The sequence below is a fragment of the Strix aluco genome, chromosome 21 (assembly GCF_031877795.1).
Source record: "Strix aluco isolate bStrAlu1 chromosome 21, bStrAlu1.hap1, whole genome shotgun sequence".
Taxonomy (NCBI): Eukaryota; Metazoa; Chordata; class Aves; order Strigiformes; family Strigidae; genus Strix; species Strix aluco.
The window spans coordinates 1019205-1042803 of record NC_133951.1 but is presented as its reverse complement, the minus strand read 5'-3'; the positions used below and the strand labels follow the sequence as shown (position 1 = coordinate 1042803).

Below are 23599 nucleotides of genomic sequence, written 5' to 3'. Positions count from 1 at the left end.
ATGGAGGAGTTCTGGGGAGGCTGCGCCCTCAGGGAGCCCTGTGGATGGGTGCAGGCACGTTGCCAATGCTCTCCAGCTCCACTGCAGCTCTGGCCCCACCACAACCCCCCAGTGAAACTGTTGTCTCCCTGATGTCTGCAGCAGAGACCACACGTGGCGTGAAGTCCTGTTCCCTCTTGCTGCTCCCAGAGTTTGGGGCACCCCAAGAGATGCTCCTGTGGCACTGGACGCCCCTCAATCCCGTTGCTTGGTGACTCTCTGGTGTAAACAGCTGAGCAGGGGATGCAGGCAGCTGCCTCCAGCTGCCCTCAGCCCTGTGCTGGGACTTGCCTTCCCCCAGCTGCCGGGGCTCAGCTGCCTTGCCCTTAACCCCTCGTCCTGCTGCAGAAGGTATGCAGGAGAGCGTGTTGTGCAGGAAGAGGCCAGTCAGAGGAGAAAGGCAATCGCTGAGAGCTCGGCAGTTCAGAGCAAACCACAAAGGAAAGGAGTAATTACAGCGCTGAACTTTGTTAGGGCGGTGTGGCTGGTGGTGTGGGCTGAGCCTGCTCTGGAGCCGTGGTTCTCAAGGTGGGAGGAGGGCTGGAGGTGTCTTTGTGGGGCAGAAGAGCAAGAAACATTCCTCCTCATCCCTGTTCTTCCTTTCCAAGGCCTCACACTTTCCTGCACTCTCTGGGGAGCACTGGCTGCACTTCTGTGGGTTTAACGTTGAGTCGGGCCATCAGTAGTAGGGAGATGGGACATGGGTGCGCGTCATGGGTGCGATGTACCACTGCACCGGCATCCTGGGCAAAGCTGGACTTCGTGTCCCCAGGGTGGCTGGTGCTCCCCAGCTGGGACATGGAAACGTGATGGGATGACCGGGCGATGTGGATTGCTGTAGTCAGAGTCATCCAGAGAAATCTGAGCAGGGTTGTGCAGTGGGTGTAGGCAAGGGGAGAATATGCAAAGGACAGAAAGAGGCACAAGCAAGTAAAAATAAGCAGGAAAAAAAAAAGGTGAGGGGAAGTGCTGTTTCTGAACCTTCAGCCTCAGACACTGCGGGAATCTGTCTTCACTGCGTAGGATTTACCAAATCTTCGTATCCAAATATGAGTGCTCGTGGGTGGTGATAACCTCTCCTGAGCTCCTGCTGTGGCAGTGGTTCACCCCCAGCCCTGGGTGCTGGCCCAGGCTGGTGCTGGTGGCCAAGCCCGTTCCTCTCTTGTGCCGTGGGGCAGGTCCGAGCGGGGTGCGTGGTGCCGGCACCAGCGTGGCTGGAGCTGGTTCCTCCCCGCAGCACCGCGCTGCAGAGCCGGCGTGACAGAGGGGCTGAGGCAGGGGCTGTGTCCCCGGCTGCCCTCCCGCTGCCTTTGCCTGGCACCTGGGTCCTGCTTCGGTGACCCTTGCTAGTGTTGCAGCCAGTGGGGTGCTGGCTTGCTCAGCCCCCGTCACCTCCTGCTTCTGACCCTCTTCTTCCTCCCTGGCTTATTCTGGAGCAGCGGCTTTGCTGGGATGTCCCCCACGGCCCTGCCACACTGGCATCCTTACCCCTGCAGCTGAGTGAGGCTGCCCAGGAAAGGAAAGTGGAATCATTATGGGAGCAGCAGAACTTCGTTCAGAGACCTCTGCCAGCCCTTCAAAAAGGAGAGATCTTGATGGCTCCTGCAGAGCTGGATGTGGGACACATGAATCCTCAGGAAGAGCCACATCAAGTCCATCTTGGCTAATCCTGCCACGTCCTCCTGCCTCAGTATCCCCCGTTGCTGGCGTTTTGCATGCATGGTTGAACATCTTGTTCTTCTGTTGTTCTTCACACCTTGCAATGTGGTGGTGGTCGGATTTGGAGGGGGGAAGACGTTGGTCCCAGAAAAGTTAATGTTTTCTACTTCGGTTTAATACTCTGTCTCTGCTCCCCCCCAAATCTGAACCTGTTTGTGTCTGGGGTGAAGGCTCAGTTCTGGGATCTCAGGTGATGGATTAGAAGCAATCCCAGATGAGAAGTGAAAGCTGGTTTGATCTGATGATCCTTTTTGCCTCCACACAAGCTGCTGTGGTCACGTTGCTCAGGGCCCTGGGCACAGTGTGCTGCCAGCAAAGCAGCTCTCCACCACGGCTCTGCCGCCTGCTCCTGCCCTCGCACCATTTTCCTGCTCTTGGCAACTGGTAGGGCCACAGTTCTCCTCCCCCATGGCCCTTTCTTGCAAGGATGCTCTGGAGCTTATTTAGATAAATCAAGGCAGATACTATGAATAACGGGAACATTCACCTAAAACATGGACTTAACCTTCCTCTGTAATAGCCGTGTCCCACCATGGTGATGTGCACAACATTCTGAACCATCTCTGAGCTTTCAGCTTTTTTGGAGTCTTTGTCCCATCGCTGCCTGATGCTCCCCTTTGGGACAGCCTCTTAAGAAACAGCTGGGTCCCCCCTTCTATTTTGCTGCAGAACAAGCAGGATGACATCAGGAGAGTGAAGCAATTCAACTTTTTCACTCTTTTTTCCAGCCTTGGACTCCTATGGAAAGCCTTTCCTTTAGAACTTGCTATTTTAGAGGCTCCCTTAGAGTTGAGCTAAAATTAAAAAATTACAAAAATAAAGAAGAAAAACTTTCAGATCAACTGAGCTCCTTGCAAAGGCTGTGTGCTGGGGAAGCTGTGGTGGGGGCTGCAGCCCTGTGCCCCCCCAAAGCCTCCATCCTGCCGTGGACACGCGGGGATGGAGAAGCAAGCCACCCGAGCCTTGGGGTGACTGTTCTTCTGTGCTGTCCCGCAAGGGTGATGCCGAGCGCGGGGCTGGGCTGCCTTGCTGGAGCTGGGGGTTAGAGGGATTTGGATGACTGTTAACACAGCAACCCTCCCCGCAATGAAGGGGCCAGGGCTGAGTGGAGATGCAGTGAGTAATCATTTCCAGCTCCCCGAGCAGCACAGCAATTTAACTGTACAGAGAGATTAAAGCTGTAGGGAAACATTTCCTTAAAACCAGCTGACACATTTGGGCTAGATTACGGGTAGTCTTTTTTTGTTGTTGTTATTATTTTTAACGGCGAAGTGCCTACAGCTCAAGATACCAAATGGAGGGACTGAGTGGGAAACGCAGAGTCCCAGTTTGTGAACTCAGGTGCCAAAAATGAGATAATCTGGAAAAATGGAGACCTGCAGCGCCAGTGACTTGGAGCGAAGGAGCTTGTGCGGGGGAGATGATTGCGTCCCATGGCGGAGACGCTGCTTGATCCGGGAGGCCACGTGCCCGGCCTCCTGCCCACATGGGGAGGGCAGCAGGGGGGCCGGGTGCTTTCTGCTTTCCCCTTCCCACCGTGTGCTCTGTCCCTGGCTGTCTCGTGCACCTCAGTTCCTTTTGGGGTGTATTTTGGGCACAGAGGATGGCAGCAAGGAGGCCAGGTGATGTAGGTGTGATGGTACTTCTGCTGCACGTCTCTGCCCCCCAGGAATGCTGTTCCCAAACTCATTACATCGTGTTCAGCTCTGGTCACGTTGGCATTCACGTGTCCCCTTCTTTGTGTCTGTGTGGACACAGTTTATGTGGATGCCATCCTGGTCCCGTGTGGGTGCTCCAGCCACGCAGGGTGCGCCCTGGGCAGCGGGTCTGCCTGTCCCCGCTCTCCAGTGCAGACAGCCAGACCCAGGTGCAATCACAGAGAATTCATTTGCCCTGTTGGAAGTCCCTGGGGGCCCATAGGAAAAGCAGAGATCTCCCCAGTGGAGGTTCGTTATGCGAAGGAATAGTTTCCCATAGGAAACCGTATGGTTCCCACTTCCCTTCCCTGCCTCGCATCATTTCAGACCAGGAGAGGGCGAACTTGTGGATGCTGAGCTGCAGAGTCCTCCTGGTGCTGGGCTGAGGGACCTGGCGGGTCTCTTCCATTGCTAAGTTGGTCTGTGGGCTGAGTTGTGTATCAATGTCATTGCTTCCTGAACCTTGCAGGAAGCATCTAAGGCTGAATGTGTCTCTGGAGACGTCAAAGCCTCCTGTTCCAGGCAGAAGGTGACCAACTGCACGACACCTGCAGTGCTGGCTCTCTCCAGGCTCGTGGGGTCTGTGCTCATCAGTGGGGTGTGAGCCCTGTGCAGCTGCAGGACCCTCCTGGTTCTTCACCTCTGTGAACGCAAACCGGGGCAGCCGCTGCCTTCCAGACAGCCCCTGGGCAGAGAGGTGCCTTTGCTGCGCTGAGAAACGTGGGTGAGCACTCCTGCCTGACGTTGGGTTTGCAGGTGTACAAGTGACGCTGGCAGCGGTGGGGAGATGCAGCCCTGGCTGAGGGTGGCATGTACAAACCAGACCCAAGACTTTCTCTGTTTATCTTTTGGTATCTGCGTGTCTGGAGCCCATGGCAGTCGTGCTGGGGAACATGTTCCCCGCCCATCAACTCCCTTGGCATCTTCAAGCTTTCTCACATTTAGGTTAATCATCCTTCAGGCTGATAAGGCAAATAAAATCCGTTATCTTGACCAAGATAAATGAAGAGTTTGCTTTGATCTCCTGCAGTAAGGCCTGGCCGCTCGTTTTGTGACTTCTCTGCTGTCTGCTGGGGGAGGGAAGCGATGGCAATGGTGATGAACCTTCTGTAGTTAAGAAATAATTTTCTTCTAAACTATTTCTAGACCTCTGTCCCTGCCTGAGATGTTTCTGTTGGCCAGTAGTTGAAGGGACACCATAGGCTGGGTACGGTGCCAACTCTATAAACTGTGTAAGAGGACTTGAGGAACCAAATTGAGATTATAGAGAGATAACTTTGTTTTGAGAAGATCAAACATCGTTGTGAGCAAAAAACATAATTTGACAGCAAGCCAGTTGTGTTCTTTACTCCTCCAGCAAACAAACAGGCCCACAGACACTTTTGTGTTGTCCAAGATGTTGTGACGAAGCTGAAGTGAATGTGGCTATAAATGGAAGAAGCAGCTGGTCTTGGACTGCAGCCTGTGCTCAGACTTCTTTGGGCCCAATTTTTCTTACATCTGTTACAGGTTTTAAAGGAGGGACTTGGGGAGAAGGCTGCTTTCCTTTGTGTTAGTTGAATTTGGGCCATTCATTTTGTTGGTCTTCTGAATGGGTCTCTGCGTAGAAGTTCCTGCATTTCTGAAGGGTCACATGCATAAATATTTCACTCTCTTGAATTGTTTTGTTTTATCTTGGCATGAAGATAGTACCGGACATATTGAGAAACAAAGCTAGACCAAAGGGTCTGGTCCAAAACATTTTACAAACAACAAAACTTTGCAGATGTTTGTGCATTTATGAAAAGCAAATAATTTTAACAAGCCATCTAAGGTTGCTGTGCCAGCTCAGGAGTGACAGTGTGGGGATTTTCAGTTGCTTGGCTCCTCCTTGGCTTGTATTGTCTGCAGTTTCTTCTGTGTGAAAGAAGTGCATTGGTTTTTGCATAGCAAAGGCAATTTGTACAACAGGGATGACAAATGACTGAAACGAAGCATTCTTCAACACCTTGAAGTTCAGAGATTGTGGATGCACTAGCAAATACCAGCATAACCTTGGATTTACGTTTAGCTTTTCAACCCAAGAGCGGTGTCCAGGTTGTGTCTGAGTTGGGTGGTCTTACCAGCCTCTGGGTGTTCTCTGAATTCTGGATCTGCAGACCCTTTCCGTGATGCAGCTCTAGCTTGCTCCCTGGGTGGTGTTTCCAAGGAGTCCAAAAATATTTAGTGGGACCTGAGCACCTACCTTTTTGGCCTCCTTTTGCCTCTTTGTGAATTCAACCGTTGTCCATCTATGAGCAAGACCTTTGCAGGGAATGCTCCCAATGAATCCCTTGCACACAGCTTCATCCGTATGCACTGGATGGCGTTCACCCTGTCTCACGTGAGGTGTCTGCGCTTGAGCTAATCGTCTGCATGTCTCCCTTAGGCTGGTGTGAATTGTGTCCTCAAAGGGTTTATTTTTCTCTGCTGAATGTAAAGAGAGCCTGTGCAATCAGTTCAGCTGGAGGTGTCTCCATTTGGGTGAGACAAATTCTACTCTTCTATATTATTTCCAGAGTCAGAGATGGAGGTGAAAAGGGATGTTGCAGCAGGACAGAACTGTGCAAAGCCGCTAATCCCTTGTTATTAGTAGTGCTTGACAGTCCCCCAGCAAGCCTGGTCCCCTTGTGTCAGGTTGTTCTGCAAACAGGTCGCCATGGACAATCATTTACTTAAGTGCAGACTGTCAGACTGTCTTTGATGCTTATCGATAGTACTTTTAACTTTTTATGATGACTGTCTTCTCCCTTCTCCTCTCGCTGTGCATGGAGTGAGACACACATTCCTTCCCTCTCTCAAAGAAAAGCTCAATTGGGGGAGATCTTGGGGAAAGAAGATTAGATGGGAATCCAAAAGGGTATGGTGCCTAGGAGGAGAGGGCAGTGATAAAAGTTAATGATGCATAAGCTCTTGAAAGGAGCTTTCTCAGTTACAACTGTATGGTAGCTCACAAGTCTGAAATTGTAGGGCATTGCTTTCAACTCCAGCATGAATGCACCTGGGGCACATTTCATGTGTGATGGGTAGATCTGGAGGGACTTCACAGGTATTGCCCTACCCAGCTTGGGCTGGAGCCCCTGCCTGTGTTTACTTCCCCTGCATGTTATGACTCTGGATGGGAATTTTTGTTTACTCCGCTTGTTACTTGCTCTGATCTGGGAGGCTGTGCTACTTTCTATTAATGCACCAAAGTGGTTGTGTCCTCTGAACCCTTCTCTGCCGCTCTGGTACATGGAAATACAGGATGAGTCTCTGGTTACAGTCTCTGCAGCTACGAATACGCAGGCTCGTGCTGTTGCGGTGTAGAGGTTGCTGTCCGCCATCGCATGTGTGAGGTACTTGGGGTGTTCACTGACAACTCACTCCCATCTGTAGTGGAAATAAGTTCAGGGACTTAAAGCCAGAAAAACACTGGGAAGATGACAAAAGGTTGGATGACAGGAGAGCCTAGTCAGGATCCTGCTTTTGCTGTTCACTTGCTCATTGTCCTGGGTGAATCCCTTTACCTGCTCCAGTTTCTCCTTTTGTAACAAGAAGCTGGTGAACGTGGCAACAGGCCTCAGCTTTGGACCCTAGATTGGGTCCTCTCTTCTTCGAGGTTCAGCTGGTGGTAAGGAAATTGCTGGTCCTGGTCGCAGAGGTGCCGTGGGGTCGTGCAGGGTGGGAGAAGCTGCTCTGCCCAGCTTACTGGAGTGGCTCTACAAAGAGAGAGGTGCTCAGCTGTCCAGGAGGAGAGGGAGGGTATCAAATGATTTCTGGATCAGAACCTTCTCCAGTCTACTCTGCTCTTCAGTCTGCTTTCTCCTAAATTTGAAAAATCTGTTGTTTGGAGGGGAAAAAAGGATTTGGAAGGCGAACTTTGGGTATGTGGGGAGCAGATGTGGGGGTGGATGCTACCTCTGATTTATGAGCGATGAAGACTGCTGACACTGAGGGAGGTGGAGCAGACACTGGCGAGCTGTTGGGATGCTCTTTGCCTCATGTCTTCCTCCCCTGCTTCCATCTTGTGCAGATTGGAAGGAGAATGGAGATTACCTTGGAGTTGTCCAGATTTGTCCTGGGAAGAAGGAGCAGCTTTTCTGATAAAACATAATTGTTTAGACAAACTCTGGCTGAACTCGCTTCCTCCTGCAGCCCAATGCGCAGATAAAGAGGGTGGAAGTGGGAGGCCAAGTTCACAGGCTGCTGAGGCCTTCCCTAGGGTCACGCCACCCCTGAGGTCCCCTGTCCACCCATTTTGGTGGCCTTGGAGAAGACAGGAGGATGCAGTTGAGTGCTGAGGATGATGCCTGAAGTAGTTCAGTGCTCTGAAATGTGACAGAGACCTTGATAATGCAACACATCAGTGCTGGGAGCAGGGAGACACTGGTGGTCCTGGAGGGCAACATTAGATCCATCGTGATTCATCAGCAGAGGACAGACCTCAGTTGTGTGTTGCTCTATGGGATGTGAATTTTCTCCAGCCATGCTCTCTCCAAACCTGGTGGTCGTGGACGTAGGGTGACTGGGCAGAGCTGTGCCCTAGAAAAATTCCTATTTGGACTGGAAATAATGAGACAAGCAGGACTTGGGTGGGATGTGGCCACAGGAGAGATGTTGTCATGCCCTGCGTGGCTCCTTCTGAGGTCTCCAGGAGTTGCGTTGTGGAGTCAGATGAAATCTGAGATCATGCCGTAACACTGATGTTCCTCCCACCATCCCTCTGGGAAACGGTGCTCCTTGCCCTACTTTGTGTAGTAAATAAAAGTTTACTTACAACCCAGGAATGCACACCCTGAGGTTGGGAGGTGAAGGGTTCCTGCGGGACCCTGAAGGAGTTCTGGGGCTTCCTCTCTGCTTCGTGGCTTTGGTTCCTGGGCAGAAAAATCTTGCAAAGGAGCAGCTTTGTGGGTGGGAGCTTGGTGAAGCAGAAGCCTTTGCATGGGCCCTGGGGCTTGGCTTTGTTTCCCTGTAGCAAGGCCACGTGTCTGTGCATGTCACCTGGAGAAGAAGAGCTGGGAGGAGATAACCAGTGTTCACGTGTGACATGTGGGTTGGAGCAGCCAGGGACAGCAGCAGGTGATGGGCTGCCATCCGTCTGGCTCCCTACTTGGCCACCATCATCCAGCATCTCCCCAGAGCCCATGTTTGTGTTGGACCCCGGGGGATTTGTTTTCTTTCCTCCTCCTGGGGCTGAAGCTAGCCCTGGTGTCACCAGCAGTGGTGTGCCCTTGCTCGTCCTGCCCCAGGGCTCTCCATCACCATCTGGTACCTCCATGCTGTCCCCTCTCCCCAGCAACGCCTGGGCACATCTCTGAAGCTCAGACAGTGCAGTAAAACCAGCTTCTTATTTAAATCCCCATTAGGTTAGAAAGGAAAGCAGTAAGGAGCATGGGTTATGAAGGAGAGGAGCAGAGGAGGAAGAAGTGAGAGGAAGGCCTGGCTCTGCTGCCCTCCTGGCCCTGTGGCTACCAACCCGGTTCATGATGCATCTCCTCTGTGAAGCCACTGTGGTAGCAGAGGGGATCCCCGGGGCTTGTGCTGTCGGCTGTGTCTGTCCTTTGCTGCAGAACAAGCAGAAAGGAGAGTGTTACCTCCCTCCTCCTCCTGACTGCTCCTGCTTGGCACAGGCTCTGTCCAGACGTCTTCAATCTCAGTCCTGCTCTGTCCAAAAACCCCTGGGCAGGGTGGCCAGGGTCCTTCTCTGTGGCAGAGGGGCTTTCCAGGATGCTGCACAGCACAGCCTCGGGCAGGGGGAGAAAGGATGGGGCTGAGCTGTGGCTGCTCCTTGCTGAGAGGGTGACGTGGGGATGGGGCTGAGCTCTGCTGACCTGGGTCTGAGGGCTTTCCAGCTCTGCCCTGGCAGAGCCCAAAATTGCTCTGCAGAGTGGAGGGAAGGGTCTCTTTGGACTTATTTCAACCCATTTGTGGGTTGGTCGTTTGAAGAGCGAGCAAACCAAAGCCATCATTTCGGCTCCACTGGAAGAGCAAAGCTGGGAAAACCTCAAATCACGGGCAGCAGAGACAAGGGGGACATGGCTGTGCCTTTCTGCTGGGGAACAGCGCTGCGTCCCTTGGGAGGGACACGGAGAACATTGTTTTGAGTTTCTGCTTTTCCTCCTTGGTTTTAGACATGCAAAATTAATTTTTCTCTGCATTGCCTGCGGCAATATTTATTTTACTGCTCTACGGCAGTGGGGACTGGATAGGTTTCGCAAACTGAGTTTTCCCTCAACAAGCCCCTCCTCTGATTTCGCACTTCCAGCTGCCGGGCTTGGTTTTAAAACAGCTTTCACAGAGGCTGAAAATATTTGAAGGGCAGAGCAATGCCTTGCAGGAAATGGCTTAAACTTCCTGCTCCCAAGATGGTGTGAGTGTTAAAACAGAACTGGAGAAATATTAGACATCCTACATCCGGCACAGCAGAGGAGAGCGACCCTGGGGTGATGTGATGGAAAGCCTGTACCCCCCCGCTGCCTGCGCCTGGCGGCTTCCGGCAGGACGAGGGGCCCTGCTGGTGCCCCCCCGGCCCCCCACACCCCTGACTTTGTAGGGGGAAAGATGGGCAAATTGTTTCCTGCTCCACTGGGCTTTGCTGTGTTTTGGTTTTGTGGGAAATGTGTGGGGAGAGCTGGTCAAAGGTGGGGGGCAAAGCGTCAGCGGTGTGAATTTCCAGTAGAAAATGAGAGTTGGGAAAGCTCTGGTTTTGATGAAATGTTTTTTACCAGTTTATCTGCCGTTTCCAGCCCAAAGTGAAAGGCAGAAGTTTAAAATAGATGATCAGGATCTGAGTGGGTCCCATTTGTTTGGGGCTGGAGTGGGACCTTCCGCATGTGTCAGCGGAAACCACGTTGAGTTATTGGCTTAATCAGAGGCAACTTAATTCTTCCAGCCCGGATGATTTCCCACTTCATGCTGGCTGAGCACCATCTACCTGGCCAGGCAGGGAATAGCAGCTGTCTGTCTGTCTGTCCGGGACAGAGGTGCACAAGGGTAGAAGAGAAATGAGAGTATCTGTGTGCAGGCGGCGTGGGGAAGGGCAGGCAGCGAGGAGGGAGGGCAGCGGCTCTGCGGAGCAGGGTGGTCCTCACTGCAGCTCTAATGGGTGTCGCATCTTCAGATGTACTTCAGCTCGCTGGGGATTACTGCCCTGTTACAGAAAGCTTCTCCAAACCCCAGTTTGTTGGCTGGAGCATGGAGATTTAGGTAATTTTACTCAAAATGTTATCAGTTGGCTAAAAAGTGCTTATGCCATATGGCTGGGAGCCCCACAGCTGCAGTGGAGGAATGAGGTGGGAGCTGCAGGGCTGCAGGCAGAGCAAGCGGGGTATGGTTCAGAGCTTTTTTCTGCAGCACCTTGGGCTGGTCAGAGCTCACTCACACTGTCTTCCCCCTAACAGTCACTGAGAATCATAAAATTGCTCATAATGGAAAAAAAATCAGACCTCTTAGTCCCGTGCTGGGACTGAGTCACTTTGGGAGGTGTCTTTCCAGCTCCAGGAGCAGAAGCAGAGCATGTGGGTGCCCTCTTGGGCGGGTTTCCCATGAATGGAGCATTATGCTGTGCTCTCAATGTCCTCCTCCCTGGCTTTCCTCCTTGACCCCTTCTTTTCCTGCACCATTTCACATGGGGCGGTGGGAGCCCTGGCTGCTTGCAGGAGCGAGGATCAGGAGGGGGTAAGTGCCACCCTCAGCAAGCAGCTCTGTGCCTGGGGAGGTTGGTAGTGCAGATTGCTGATGCTCACCTTTCACCATGGCAGATAACCCCACTAAACCCCCAGCAGCGCAGCCCTTGGAGCTAGAGTTTTGGCTAGGCACACCCTGTTTGTTTTCCCAGGTTTTTCCATGGGGCGCTTTTCCCCGGGAAAGCTTTGGCCAGCAAACTTGGGGGAGGGGAAGCTGAGGCTGATTTAAATCCCCAAAGTAGTTACAGCTGGCTGAAAGCTGTGTGTGCAGCCCAGTAATACATCAGTGGTGCCCACTGCTCTTGCACAATGTGCTGGGGCTGGTTAAAGCTTTGGGGGGTGTGAGCCAGCCCTGGTCCTGCCATGGCTTCATGTGGGCAGGAGTGGGCTGGATGGGCTGTGTTGGGGCTGCAGGACCAAAGGGGCAGGTAGTGTGGCTGTTTTGGGGCAGAAGTGCAGTTATTTGCCTCAGAGCCTCCCCCATTTGCCTACATGACTTCAGCACTGTGCAGGGACCAGGAGGATGGACACACAGGACAGGGAGGGGATGCAAAGGCTTTGCAGTCCCAAATGGTGCCAGGTCAAAGCCTGCTGCTGCTCTGTGCGCCCCATCCTGGATGGATCCGGTGAAGCAGATACCCACACAGCATCCTTGGGTCCGTGGGGCTCCAGGTGTCCTCGGGGAGTGTGGATGGGGAGGAATTCATGGGAAGAGGAAACATCCTTCCACAGAAGTGTCCTGGAGCCCTTCAGGCAATTCAGCATCTTCAGTTTCTGCTGAGCAGCTGTGGTGAAAATGTGAGTATGCAGGAAGGAGCGAATGCCACTGTGTAAATTGCTGTGTGGTTGATTTATTTTTCTTCTTCTTGTTGGCTGACCCCCAGGATCCCCTTCCCAGCCCATCCCTTTGTGTGACTGCAGGCCAGCGTGTCCCCACGCGGGACGTGCCCTCCTTCCCACGGCTCCCGCAGAGGGACGTGGAACCCCGGGGCTGCAGCAGGGGGAGAGGCACGGAAAGGTTTGGGAAGAGGTTTGGAAACGGCTCATTGAAAGGCTTCATGCGGGACAGAGGGCAGCTCGTCTCGCCGGGCCACGGGTCCGTAGGGAGGCCAAAGTTGAGCACTCAGCTTGTCTCAAATCTGAAATGAATGGACAATTTGGGGCCCAAGGAGTGAGTTTTAGCAAGTCTCTGTGAGACCCTGGAATCCTGCCTTGCCCAGACATTGTGTGCACTGCCCCATGGGGGGAGCGGGATAGGACATCCATCCCACATTGGGTAGAGTGGGGCTATGCTGGACCTGCCTGCGGTCCCTGAGGGCTAAACCCAGCCCCCAGCCTTTGCCTCTCGAAAGGGCAAAGACCAAGAGAGCTTGTCCTGGCCAAGCTGTCAGAAATTGGTGCTTCTCAGTCCTCAAACACAAAACCTGTGAGATGAAAAGAGAAGAAACAGATATTTTCATGCCTTGAATTTGAATTCCTGTTTCTCATGCCTTAGGCTTTACCTATTTCCTACTCCTGGCAACCTGGAGGGCTGTTAAAGTGATTATTTTAAGGACACTTTCCAGAAGCTCTGGGGTCTGTGTGCTGGGACTCTAGGAAGAGTCTGGTGGAACATGGCTGCTGGTCCCTGTTCACCAGTGCACAGGGTGAAGGAGAGGTGCTGAGCTGTGGGGGTTTTGACTCTTCTGGTAGACACAGCAATACCTGGTATGTGATCTCTCTCCTACTCTCAGGGGCCCCTTGCTGGAGCCGAGGTGCTTCGTGCATTGTTTGGGTGGAGGTCTTGCCAGCAAATGAGTTACCAGGGCCATAAAAGACCACAGGAGCATTGCGGTGGCTGCTTCTCCAAGCCCTTCTCTTCAGAAGGGTTGTTTCTTAAGCTTTCCTTCCCTCGCATGGTGGAGCTGATTTATAATGGGGTTGAAGGAGCTTGAGTTGTCCAGTGTCCTGGCGGGATGTGGCTTTCCCTCGGTGAAGTTGGAGACAGCTGGTTTCCCCATTCCTCTTCATCTGAAAAATAAGTTTGCGCCCCAGCCCTTGCACAAACGATCCCAAACTCTGGATCTGGGGCTCTGTTCTTGGAGCCCTCAGTGATGATTTTCATTCAGGATCAAAAACATGACTGATGGTGGGTGGCCCAAGAGTGCTCCCAGTGCTGCAGAGGTGTGGGGGCACCTGGGCCCGCAGGGTCATGCTGAAGTCAGCAGCTCTCTCTGCTCTCAGCTGCAGGAGGGTTTCAGAAATGAGAGCTCTATCCTGCAGAACCACAAACCTCAAACCTAACGGGGCCTGTGACCTTTAAGAGGCTGTGAGTGTCACAGAGCGAAGCTGCTGCCTTTATCTGCAGATCGCAGCCTGGGGAGGAAGGCTGCACTGAGCAGCGCTTGGCTCTCTACGGGGCTGTGCTGGTTTTGTGGGGTGATGGGGCTCAGCTCGGCAGCCACTTTGTGCTGGCTGTGTTGAGACAAGGGTTTGGGAAGCTAGTGGGGAGCGCAGTGCCTGGTGCATCGGAGCCAGGGACACATGTTGCTACGGGTGCTGCGTCCCCTCCTCAGGTAGTCGTGGGGCACCCAGTGGGACTTACAGGCTGGAGCATCCCTAGCTCTCCAGTTCTTGTAGGAAATGGAGACAAGGCTGAGGGGGGACCCTTCGTGTCATGCAGGTTTGTGTCCAGGAGAGTTGCTCTGAATACATCCCATGAAAGGATCTTCTTCCACTGGACCAGAAAGTATGATCTGCTCTTATGATGTTAGGTCAGTGGGTGTTGTAAAGCTAGGGATTAGGTGTAACACAGCCAAGCAGGTGCAAATGAACCCCAAAATCCAAACATGCACCAAACATGCATGGTAGGTCTGAAGAAATGTTTCTTTTATTCACACCTAAAGCCAAGCTCTGCTTTCTTAGAGGTGACTGTCTCCCCAGCAGCTCCTGTGATGGTTCCTGATGATCCATTGAGAGCTTATTGAGTAGCAGCTACCAATCGGGGTGTCTCCACTTCCCCAGTAAATGCAACCATCTGCCTTCCTGGCCTCTGTCACGTGTATGTGGATACCGTGCTCTCGGTCCTGAGTGCTGTTCTCAGTCTACGTATACGTAATGCTGCGTAGGGTGGAGTGGTGATGGTGAGACCTGGGTGCAGGTGCTGGGTGCTTTGTTCCCTGCTTGGTATGATTGTGGTGCAGGTCTGCCCCTCTAAACATCTCTCAAATATTGGTGCTTATATATATATACTGGAATCTCTTGGGGACCATTACAGCCTAGTTGGAATTAGGTGCCTAAATACCTTTTAGGATGTATGTCTTGGCTCTTCTGTGTCTCTGAACACAGCACTGCCCCATCACCCTGATGTGGGATGAGCAACAAAAGCCAGGATGTGCCTTGTCATGAGGAGTGGGATGACAGGGGTAGCTGGGGAGAGGGAAGAAGGGGCTGGGTGTCATGCTGGAGGCTTGGGAGCTCTGGTGGAGCTAAACAGTGTTGTTAGTCTTTAGAGAGCCTCAGGGCCTGTCTTGGTGTTGGGGTGGTGCTGGATGAAGATGCCCAGCCTGAGTGTTTTGAACGTCAGGTAGAAGCTTGCATTGCATGTCCAACACCATCAGTGACTGCCCCAAAACCCAGCTGTTCTTCAGCAGAGCTTGGCTTGCCACAGCTTGCCCAAGTTCTGCTGCTGCTGGGAGCTCGCAGGGGCCGGGCCAGGCACATCCCTTTGCCATGTGCATGTGGGCAGGGGCAGAAACACCCGCTGGGGAGAGCCTTTTCCAGGAGAGGACCATCCACAGACTGTGGGCCATCACGTGCTTGTTCCTCTGGCCTGCTGCTTTTTAACGCCTGTAGATCCAAAAGGAGAGACTTGGAAAATATTAGTGTGGCTTCCTTCATGTGGTGATGGAGCCCGCTGCAGGGAGACCTCATGTTACAGCTTAGCATGGCTGATTTGGTAGCTAATTTGCTGTAGACACCTTCTTTATTCAGTAGGAAGAGAGGTGTTTCTCCAAACAGCAGGTTAGGACATCTCAGCTCCAGGCCTGCCACACTGCCTTTCTTATTTCTCTCTCCAGCAATTAGGCAGCTTGAATCCATCCTGCCCCTCATCCAAACTCCTCCTTGAGCTGCAGGATGTCCTGTGAGATTACTGAGCTCTTGAATGAGGGGCTTTCTTAGCTTGACAGAGGCTGAGCAGACCCCAGAGAGCTCCCGTGCTGGGGGAAGAGCCTGTTGCCAAGTCGTAGGAGGAATTCCCACGTTCCCATTCCTTCCTGCTGGCTGCCAAACGCTTGTCCTATCCACGAAAGCTGATGTATTTGGTTGGATTTAACCTTTGCTCAAAGAAGTGAATAACAGAGATCTTTTACTTTTGGTTTCTGGGTGTAAATTCACGATTCAGCGATGGCTTTGTATGCACAGCACGATTCTGTGGTGGGAAAAGTTGGAGGAGAGACAGAGAGAGACTTCACTTGGGTGAAGTCCTTTATAGCAGGGACTGGGAGCCTGCAAAGAGGTTACCCTTCCTTCCTGCTCTAACAAACCCCCCAAATCAGGCTTTAGGTGTCAGCCAGACCTTACTGTTTCAGTAGAAACAAAAAGGCAGCCCTGTAGGATGTGGGATTTCTCACGCCCGCGGTGGCTGCAGGTCCTGCCCGGACAGACGGACACACACACGCTCCTGTGCTTTCCCTGATGGCAAGAAGCGTGTCCGACTGCAGCAGCGGGGAGCAATGGAGTTTCAGGGAGGGGAAATGCACTTGTTCATTGCTTCTTTTCATGCCTACAGCAGAAGGTACAGCCAGCACTATTTTTTTCTTCCCTGGACCCTCTTTTTATTCTCTGGTTTGTCTTCTGTGGAATGAGCCCTGGTGACACCGGTGCTAGCGATTGCCACCAGTCACATAGTCAGCAGCACCCAGTGCTGTCAGAGTGGTGTGTGAAGCACAGCCTGGCCACCTCTGTGTGGTTAAGTATTAAGTATGTGAATGACCTGATTTGGGGAACCTGAGAATGACCCCCTCAGCTCCAAGCTCCCAAACCCGGTCAAGAAGAAAAGAGAAAACTAGCAGCTCCTGGCACTGCCTGAATTCATTTTCTGGGGACATCAGCAGGAAGGGTGCAGAGCAGGAAGAAAGAGAAAGAGGTCTCTGAAATCCCCTGGTGAGGTTTTGGGGCATCACGTAGTTTTACCATGCTGAATGCTCCAGCAAATCCCCTCCTGACTTGGACCTCAGTATTTGCCATTGAGCCCCTCCATGCTCGCAGAGCCGCAGTGAGCTGCAGAGAGACTTCGCCACCAATGCTGCTCTGTGGCCACTCTGCACAGAGAGGTGCTCCCCCCCGCCTAGAGCAAGCGTTGAGTTGTGTGATGCTGGAAGATGGACAGGCCACGGGTCTTGGCTCCATTCGCTGTGAGCAGATGGGCCCCACCACCTTGTACCCAGCAGTGAGCCAGGAGAAGTCGCCCTGATCGAGGTCAGCTGTATGGCAGGGCAGTGCGTGGCCTCCAAAAAGCTGGAATGACTCCGTCTCCAACACGATAGGATTTGGTTCTAATTAAATGGACGCCCGTGTAGGTGATCCCGGGGCGCTCGTCCCAGCGGGAAGCCCCATAGGGGTGGGGAGAAGCTGCTGATGGAGTGAGGTGCTTGGTTGCAGGGGTTTGCTTTGGAGTGGGCTTGCAGAGGGACCCTGGGGAAGCAGCGTGGAGAGGTCGAACCTTACAAGTGTTTGCTGTTCCTGTACCAGCAATTCCCTCCTGGGGCTGAAGCTCCAGGGGAGCAGCAGAGGCAGAGGCAAAATTGAAGTCTTTTTTGCTGTGAACATGTGGAAATCGGAGGCTTGTGACCCACTGAAGAACAGGAATTGGAGTAATTGCCCCCAAAATGACAAGCTGTTGATTATAAGAAGTGCAGCCCATGGCATTGCAACCAGCCCAGGGGTTATGACCGGTGCCATAACCCCATGGCCTTTTTTTTTTGGCGTATCTATGTAAATCTCTGCTCTCCTATTAGGCCTGCCCTCAGCACTCCCTGAAAATTGCCCAAAAATTCCATCTTGGTGCAATTTAGGATACGCTCCAGCCTGCCCTAAGAACATCTGGTATCTGTGCATCGGGTGATATTAATCACAGCATGAATGCGGCCAAGTGTTAAACGGCAGAGCCCTCCCACCTCCCCCCTGCAAATGAAGGTTGTTTCAATGTTCCAGCAATAAAATTAACCTAGCAGCCCGGGCAGGCGGTGATCTGGCAGGAACAACTGCTGTGTGGGATGAAGGGATGAAGAACTCTCTTACATGGGCCAAGAAACCATGTGGTCCTATGACTTTTTGAAATCCCTGCGGTGTTTGAAGCTATTTTCTAGTCCTCCTCGTCTTTTGAATCCACAGCCGTTCCTGCTGTGTCTGCAACTGCTCCCTCTCCCCCGGTATTTTGTGCTGAGGCAGTTGTTGTTTTGGGTGTAAATGCTGCTCCCTGTTTCCGGGAAGGTAAACAGCCCTCCCTCGCCCTGCTTTGCTGTAGAGATATCAAAGTGCCTCGCGAGGGGGGAGAGATGTTGTTTCTGTTTTGCAGATGGAGGAACGGAGTTGCAGAGGCTGCTGAGAAACGCGTGTGAATCTGCCCGTTCGGAGGGTGCTTGTGTTTTTGCTCCAGGACACTTAGTGGCTTCCTTTAATGCTGGGCAATGAGCAGACAGGACTGGCACAGGGAATATTTTTATTCCCCTTTTCCTTGGGTGACCGCACGCCAGACAGCGGGCAGACCCCCATCAGCACCATGCTATTCACGTTGCCCCCAAAGGAGAGCCTGGCTCAGATTTGCCCCAAGTTCCCCAGTTTGTGGCCGAGTTAAAAAACAAAACAAAACAAAAAAACAAAAAAACAAAAGACAGAAAAGAATCAAAACTATGTCTCGAGTGCAGTTGGCGCCTTAACCACCGAGGCTGCCACGCTTTCAAGGGAGGCAGCCCCAGCGCTGCGGCATGGGAGGGACGGGGAGGGGGGATAACTCTGGTGTTGTGCCTTTGATGTTGGAGGCTTTTACCCGCGTTACCCGGGGAGAGACTCGAGTGCTTTTCATGTCTGGTGTTGAGGGAGGCAGAGAGCCAGGAGGGATTTGCTTTGCGAGACCGTTCCGAAGGGAATTGAGCAAAACTTTTCAGAAGCTGGGGGGAGACCCACTGGGGCGGCAGCTGAAATAGGTGCTGAAGCATCCTTGGCTCTCTCAGACGCCGGGCAGCGTGGGTTGTCCTCCTCGTAATCCTTGGCTGAGTAAGTCTCTCTGCCTGAGCTCTCCCCACCCTCGGGGAATAAAAAGTCGTGTCAAGGGCTGTGCTGGGCTCTCCGCAGCCGTGCCAGAGGGGAGTTGTGGAACAGGCAAGCTGGAGACCTGGCTGTGAAATGAATGCAAGGGAGATTGAAGGGTAAGGAGGGGAAAAATAGAGCAGTAGCTTAGCAAGGGGAAAATACCAGGGGTGTGATGCAGGCATCGGTGCCTGGGAGCACTTTGTCAGGGCCTGTGCTAAGGGAGGAGGCAGAGCTGGCTGTGCCGCCCACTCGGGTTCGCTGTGGGATGGGGATGTGCTGGGCTGTGTCTCAAGGCCGGGGCTGAAGCAGGGAGGGAGCGGGAGAGCGGAGTCACAGTGGCCAGTGCTGGGTCCGGGGGGTGAAATGGGGCGGCAGCAACGTGATCCAGGTGATGGGGGCTCCCTGGGGTGTCAGTTCCCAGTGGACTGGGACCCCACTGCGGGCAGGCCGGGACCCCGCTGCGGGCAGGCTGGGACCCCACTGTGGGCAGGCTGGGACCCCCACTGCAGGCAGGCTGCCCTCACCCAGCTCCCACAGCCCTGCAGTGAAAAGGGCCCTTGGTTGCTGGTGATGCCAGGCAAGGGTGCGTGCTGCTTGTGAAGGGGTCTGTACTGAATTTGGGAGCCCTGCCCCAGCCAGGGGGACCAAGTGTGGGTGTCTGCATCTGCCTAGATGGTGGGAAGGGGCTGCTGCAGCTTCGCCTGCCTGGCAAACGTGTGGCTCTATCAGCTTTGCTGGCTTCAGGGAGATGCTCTTGCATTACTTCCCCTGGGAAACACGTTTCTGTAGCATCGTGGGGAGCGTGTCTGGTCACGTAAGAGAGGGCTGGCGGCCCGTGGTCGCCTCTCTCTTCGGTTTCTGCTCTGAAAGTTGGTTGTGAATTGATGGGGAAGGAACCTCCTGGTGTTTGATGGCCCCTTGTCCTGATGAGCACTGGGGAAAACCCATCTCCTGAGCATCCTTGTGAGCGCTGGTGGGTGGTGCAGGGCACCAGGCCAAGGAGGCGGCAGGGAATCCGCCTCTCCCCGGCCCTTTTCTGTAGCTCTCAGTGCCCATGTGGGAAGTGCCCCCCCAAAAGCAGCCTCCTGCTTTCCCCCTCTCCCACCCATCCTGCCCCAGCCCCACACAGCAACCCCCAAACTGAGCTGCAGCCTGTGCCCAGGGCACACGTCCCTGCCTGCGCGGGGGGGGGGTGCACTGCGGGGTGTGCTGGAGGCACCCAGGGCCTGGGGACACCCCCCCCCCCCCAAAAAAAAAAAAAGAAAAAAAAAAGCAGGGGATGAGGATGCCCAGCTGCCTGCTAGGGCAGGTCTGATCCCTTTCGGAGGGCGGGGGGGAATGTTCAGGCTCTTGCCCCCGGGCCCCCCGGCCCCGCAGCGGGGTGTGGGGGGTGCCGGCCTCTCGCTGTGCCCAACAGCGCCGCGGGTGCCCACGCGTGGGTCAGCCCACGAGGAGCGGGACTGGCCTCCCCCCGCCCCGAGAGCGTCTCCCCCGGCTTTTCTCTTTAATTGGCTCTTTTGAACCAGCCCCGTCCAACCCCCTCCCGCCCTCCCCCCGCCGCCTCCGGCCCCGGCCCCGCGCGGGAGCTGCGGCCGCCCGGGTGAGTGTGCGGGGACGGGGCGGGGGGTCCCCGGGATGGGGGTCCCCGGGCGGGGGGTCCCTGGGGCTGGGGGTCCGGGAGGGAGGGAGGGGGGCAGGGGCCGGCTCCGCGGCGGGAGGAGGAGAAGCGGCGGCCGGGCGGGCCGGGGCCGGGGCCGGGTCACGCCGCGCTCCGGTCTCGCGTGGGTTTGCTGGTGCGGTCCCCGCCGTGCCCGCCCGGAGTTTGTTCCGTGCTGTGTCGCAGCGTTCTAGGTGTGCAAACCGGCCCAGTTTCAGAGCTTGCTTTCTTTTTTTTTTTCTCTTTTTTTTTTTCCTCTCCTTTTTTTATCTTTTTTTTTTTTTTTTTTTGGCTCATTCTTCTCTCGCTGTTTGCACAGTGATCGTGGAAGATTGGGAACGTGTATGTTTAAGTGACACGGTGGGAACCGTTTGGACTTGCTAAGAGCCCGGGTTTTGTCTGGCAGAGGCTGGGGGTGCTGGGCAGGGGCAGCCCGGGCTGTGTGCGGCGTGTGCCCGCAGGAATCGCTTGTTTCCCCTTGAACCCCAAAGGACCCGCTGTCACCCAGCACCTTCACACCCCCCGGAGGCAGCCGGGGGGGTTTCTGCTCCTGTTCTGTGACCCCGCTGGTGCTGCCCGCAGGCAGCCTCTGAGCAGGAAAGGCTTCACGCCAGAGGATTGCAAACCAGGCTTTTTATATCCATCCCTGGTGCGACGACACCTCATTCAGGGGAAAAAGCATCCGGGATGGATCTGGGCTGATGTATTCTGGGCCAAGACTATCTCCAGCTCTGCGGGGGCTGATTGGGGCCGGGGGAGCAGCTGGGCTCCGATGGGGCTGATGCTGCTGCCCTGTGCTGTGGCTTTTGGCATACACGGAGCTGTTATATAGGGTTTCTCAGAGATTTCATAGTTTAGGGCCAGAGGGCACTGACAGAATGTTGTGTCTGCCCTTCCATAAATCGCAGGTCACTCCATCTTGCCCCCAAACCCCTCTTCAGAGCCACAGACGTCCAGCCCTCCGTGAGCTGAGCAGCCGTGTGCCCTGCACGGTGTGCTGGGCTCGCTCCCGCTGCTTTCAGGGGTGAACGCCCAGACCAGAGGAGCGCACGGACATCCTACTCTAGCACCAGGCAAGTTCTGGATTAAATGTCCCTTGTGTTAAGCAAGTTGCTTAACTTTATTGAATTCCTGCTGCCGCAGAAGGTGGGTGCGGCAGATGGAGCAGACCGGTGGTGCAGCTCTAGGGTGGGAAGAGATTTTACGCTGCTGTTGGAGATGCGCTGGCTGAGGGTCCTGGGTTCCCTGGTGCTAACCACCGTTGGTTGGTTTGACTGAATTCCCCTGTGAGATAGGTGGGCCTGGGCTGGGGGATGGGAGATTTGCATGTGCAGGCAGCGCTCGATTGAGCTTTGGTTTTGAGATGAGTGGCGGCTCAGGCACCGCACTGTAAAAAAAAAAGGCAAGAATTGCAATTCCGTGTGAACCCCTAAGTGCCATTGCCCCATCCATGTGTGATTCCAGATTGTAGGATGCAGCATCCAGGAGGAGAACAGCCATCCAGGGTGTATGCCCTGCTTACAGCCCTTCTATAAGGGCATCCTGAGTGCAGATAAAGACATGTCAGGATAGAAAAAAAATATTTGGAGAGCCCATGGAGGACTGCGATAGCCCTGGGACCTGTGAGCCCTTCCAATACTTTTGTAGTTGCAGTCCATGATTTTCCATGTTGAGAGCAAAATACTTGTGTGGCTGTGGGGCTCGTGGGTAGCTCGATGGTGGTGTATTGAATGTGTTTGACCTCACAGCCATTAAGCACATGTATTTTTGCTAGTATACACTAGCCATAGCTCTAGGTATGCAGATGTGGTGGGCTCTAATGGCTTAGTGGCTAATAACCCTGCAGCAGCAGTTCCTGGACACCTCTCCATGGGGAATCCAGACTTCCCCTCTCTGAGCACAGTGGAATTTTTATAGCCTGTGGTTTTAAATGCTGTGATTTCCGTATGGCTGTGATGCTGCATTGAGCCCTGTCGAAGTTGTACTGGGGCTGGGCGAAACCCGTGCTGGAGAGGTTGATCCTTGGGTAACGTGTCTGAGCTTCGCTCCAGTACGTGGGAAGAGCTGGGCTGGGAAAGGGAAAGACAGCTCTCCTGGGGTTACGCCTACTGGGTACTGTGACTTTATGTCTGAATACAACTATACTTTATTTCAGGTATCTCTAAACTTTGGTAGACGCTTTGTGGAGAAGTGTATGGTAAAGCTAGCTCATTTGTTAAAAAATAATAACAAAAACTGAACTGAAAGAGCTAATCTTGCAGACACAGCTCAGTACCATCCTAGGAGTGCCTGTCCAAAAATCCAGTGGCATTTCAAGGTAACAGGAGGTGTGGGGCTGGGGTGGTGGGAAGGAGCCGTGGCAGAGAGGCCAGGCTGGCCAACCCCCTTTGCTGCAGTAGTAGCTGCCGGGGCCACGCTGTAACGCGGGGAGGGACACAGCACCGTGGGACGTGTGCCCGAGTGTCAGCTGGGAGACGAAGGCAAAGACTGTTCGTCCACATCCACAGTGGGTGTGAGCACCGTCTGCTTCCCAGCAGCATCCCTGGCTTTGTTCCCTGGAGGACCTCATCCTTATGGAGAAGAGGGAGAACTCTGCTGCTAACACCCTGAAGCTCTCCAGCTCATGCTGGCTCATCCTTGTCATCCCGAGACGTGGTCCCCAAAATGCTGGGCAGTGTTGGGATGCTCTCAGGTCCCTCCCTGTGTGCCCTCATCGCCATCGGTGATCAGTATGGCAGGGTGCGGCCAAGCATCACCCCGTGGGAATTTGGAAATCCCTGGAAAGCAGCGGGAGTGAGCCCAGCATGCCATCCAGGCACTTCTCCACTGCTTTCTCCAGTCCCTGATAAAGCACAGGAGAACCGATGCCAAGGTCTGGATACTCTGGGAGTGCTTCTGGGGCCATCAGACCTTGCCAGGCTAAGATGTCTGCATCCCCCTGTATCCTGCTGCAGGGATGCTGACTGGATCCAGCTGCCTCCACCCGACTCTTCCTTCTCACAAACTTGTGGAAAAGTGATTTCTCTTCCCATTTTCTGGCCCTCTCCCAAACTGGGTTAACACTTGCTGCGGATGCAAAACTTGCCGGAGGGGCCTGGTCAAGCGGGGCTGTAAAAGCCACATTTTCTTTGGGAATCAGATTAAGGCCTCTTCTTCTGTGCTGGGCGGATGCGGGTGACATGAAATCTCTCTTTGTCCTGGACGGTATTTCTGGCCCAGCTGCAGCGGGTTAACCCTTTCTTATCCCACACAATCCTGGTGATGAATGGCCCTTTGCTAAGCAACAGGGTCCTTTTCCTCGGGCAGCCGTGGGTGGAAGCGGGGGCACTGTGGGCTGTGTCGTCCCCCTGTGCAGCCAGGGGCTGAAGTGACAAAGCCTTGATGCCTGGGGACCGCGTTGGCATGTATGTGGGACAGGGACCTGTCCTCACGCTGCTTTCTACTGCCTTTCTTTGGCATTTTTTGTCTCTATTCCCCCAGATAAACTGGTAGAAGGGGAGATGTGCCCC

General features: G+C 54.0%; 1 protein-coding gene across 7 annotated transcripts in view; it reads left to right on the top strand.

Moving 5' to 3' along the window:
* SEPTIN9 (septin 9) overlaps window positions 1-23599 on the top strand; it is a 144815-nt gene that overhangs the window by 87072 nt on the left and 34144 nt on the right. The window contains exon 1 of one of the 7 annotated variants that reach the window (XM_074846945.1): window positions 18209-18397. The exons of 4 other annotated variants lie outside the window; for them this stretch is intronic. The gene's annotated coding sequence lies outside the window, so the exon portion shown is untranslated. Of the gene's footprint in view, window positions 1-18208; window positions 18398-20015; window positions 20034-21001; window positions 21164-23599 lie in introns of those variants that run through there. 2 more of the 7 variants (XM_074846946.1, XM_074846944.1) reach the window with 2 other exon arrangements.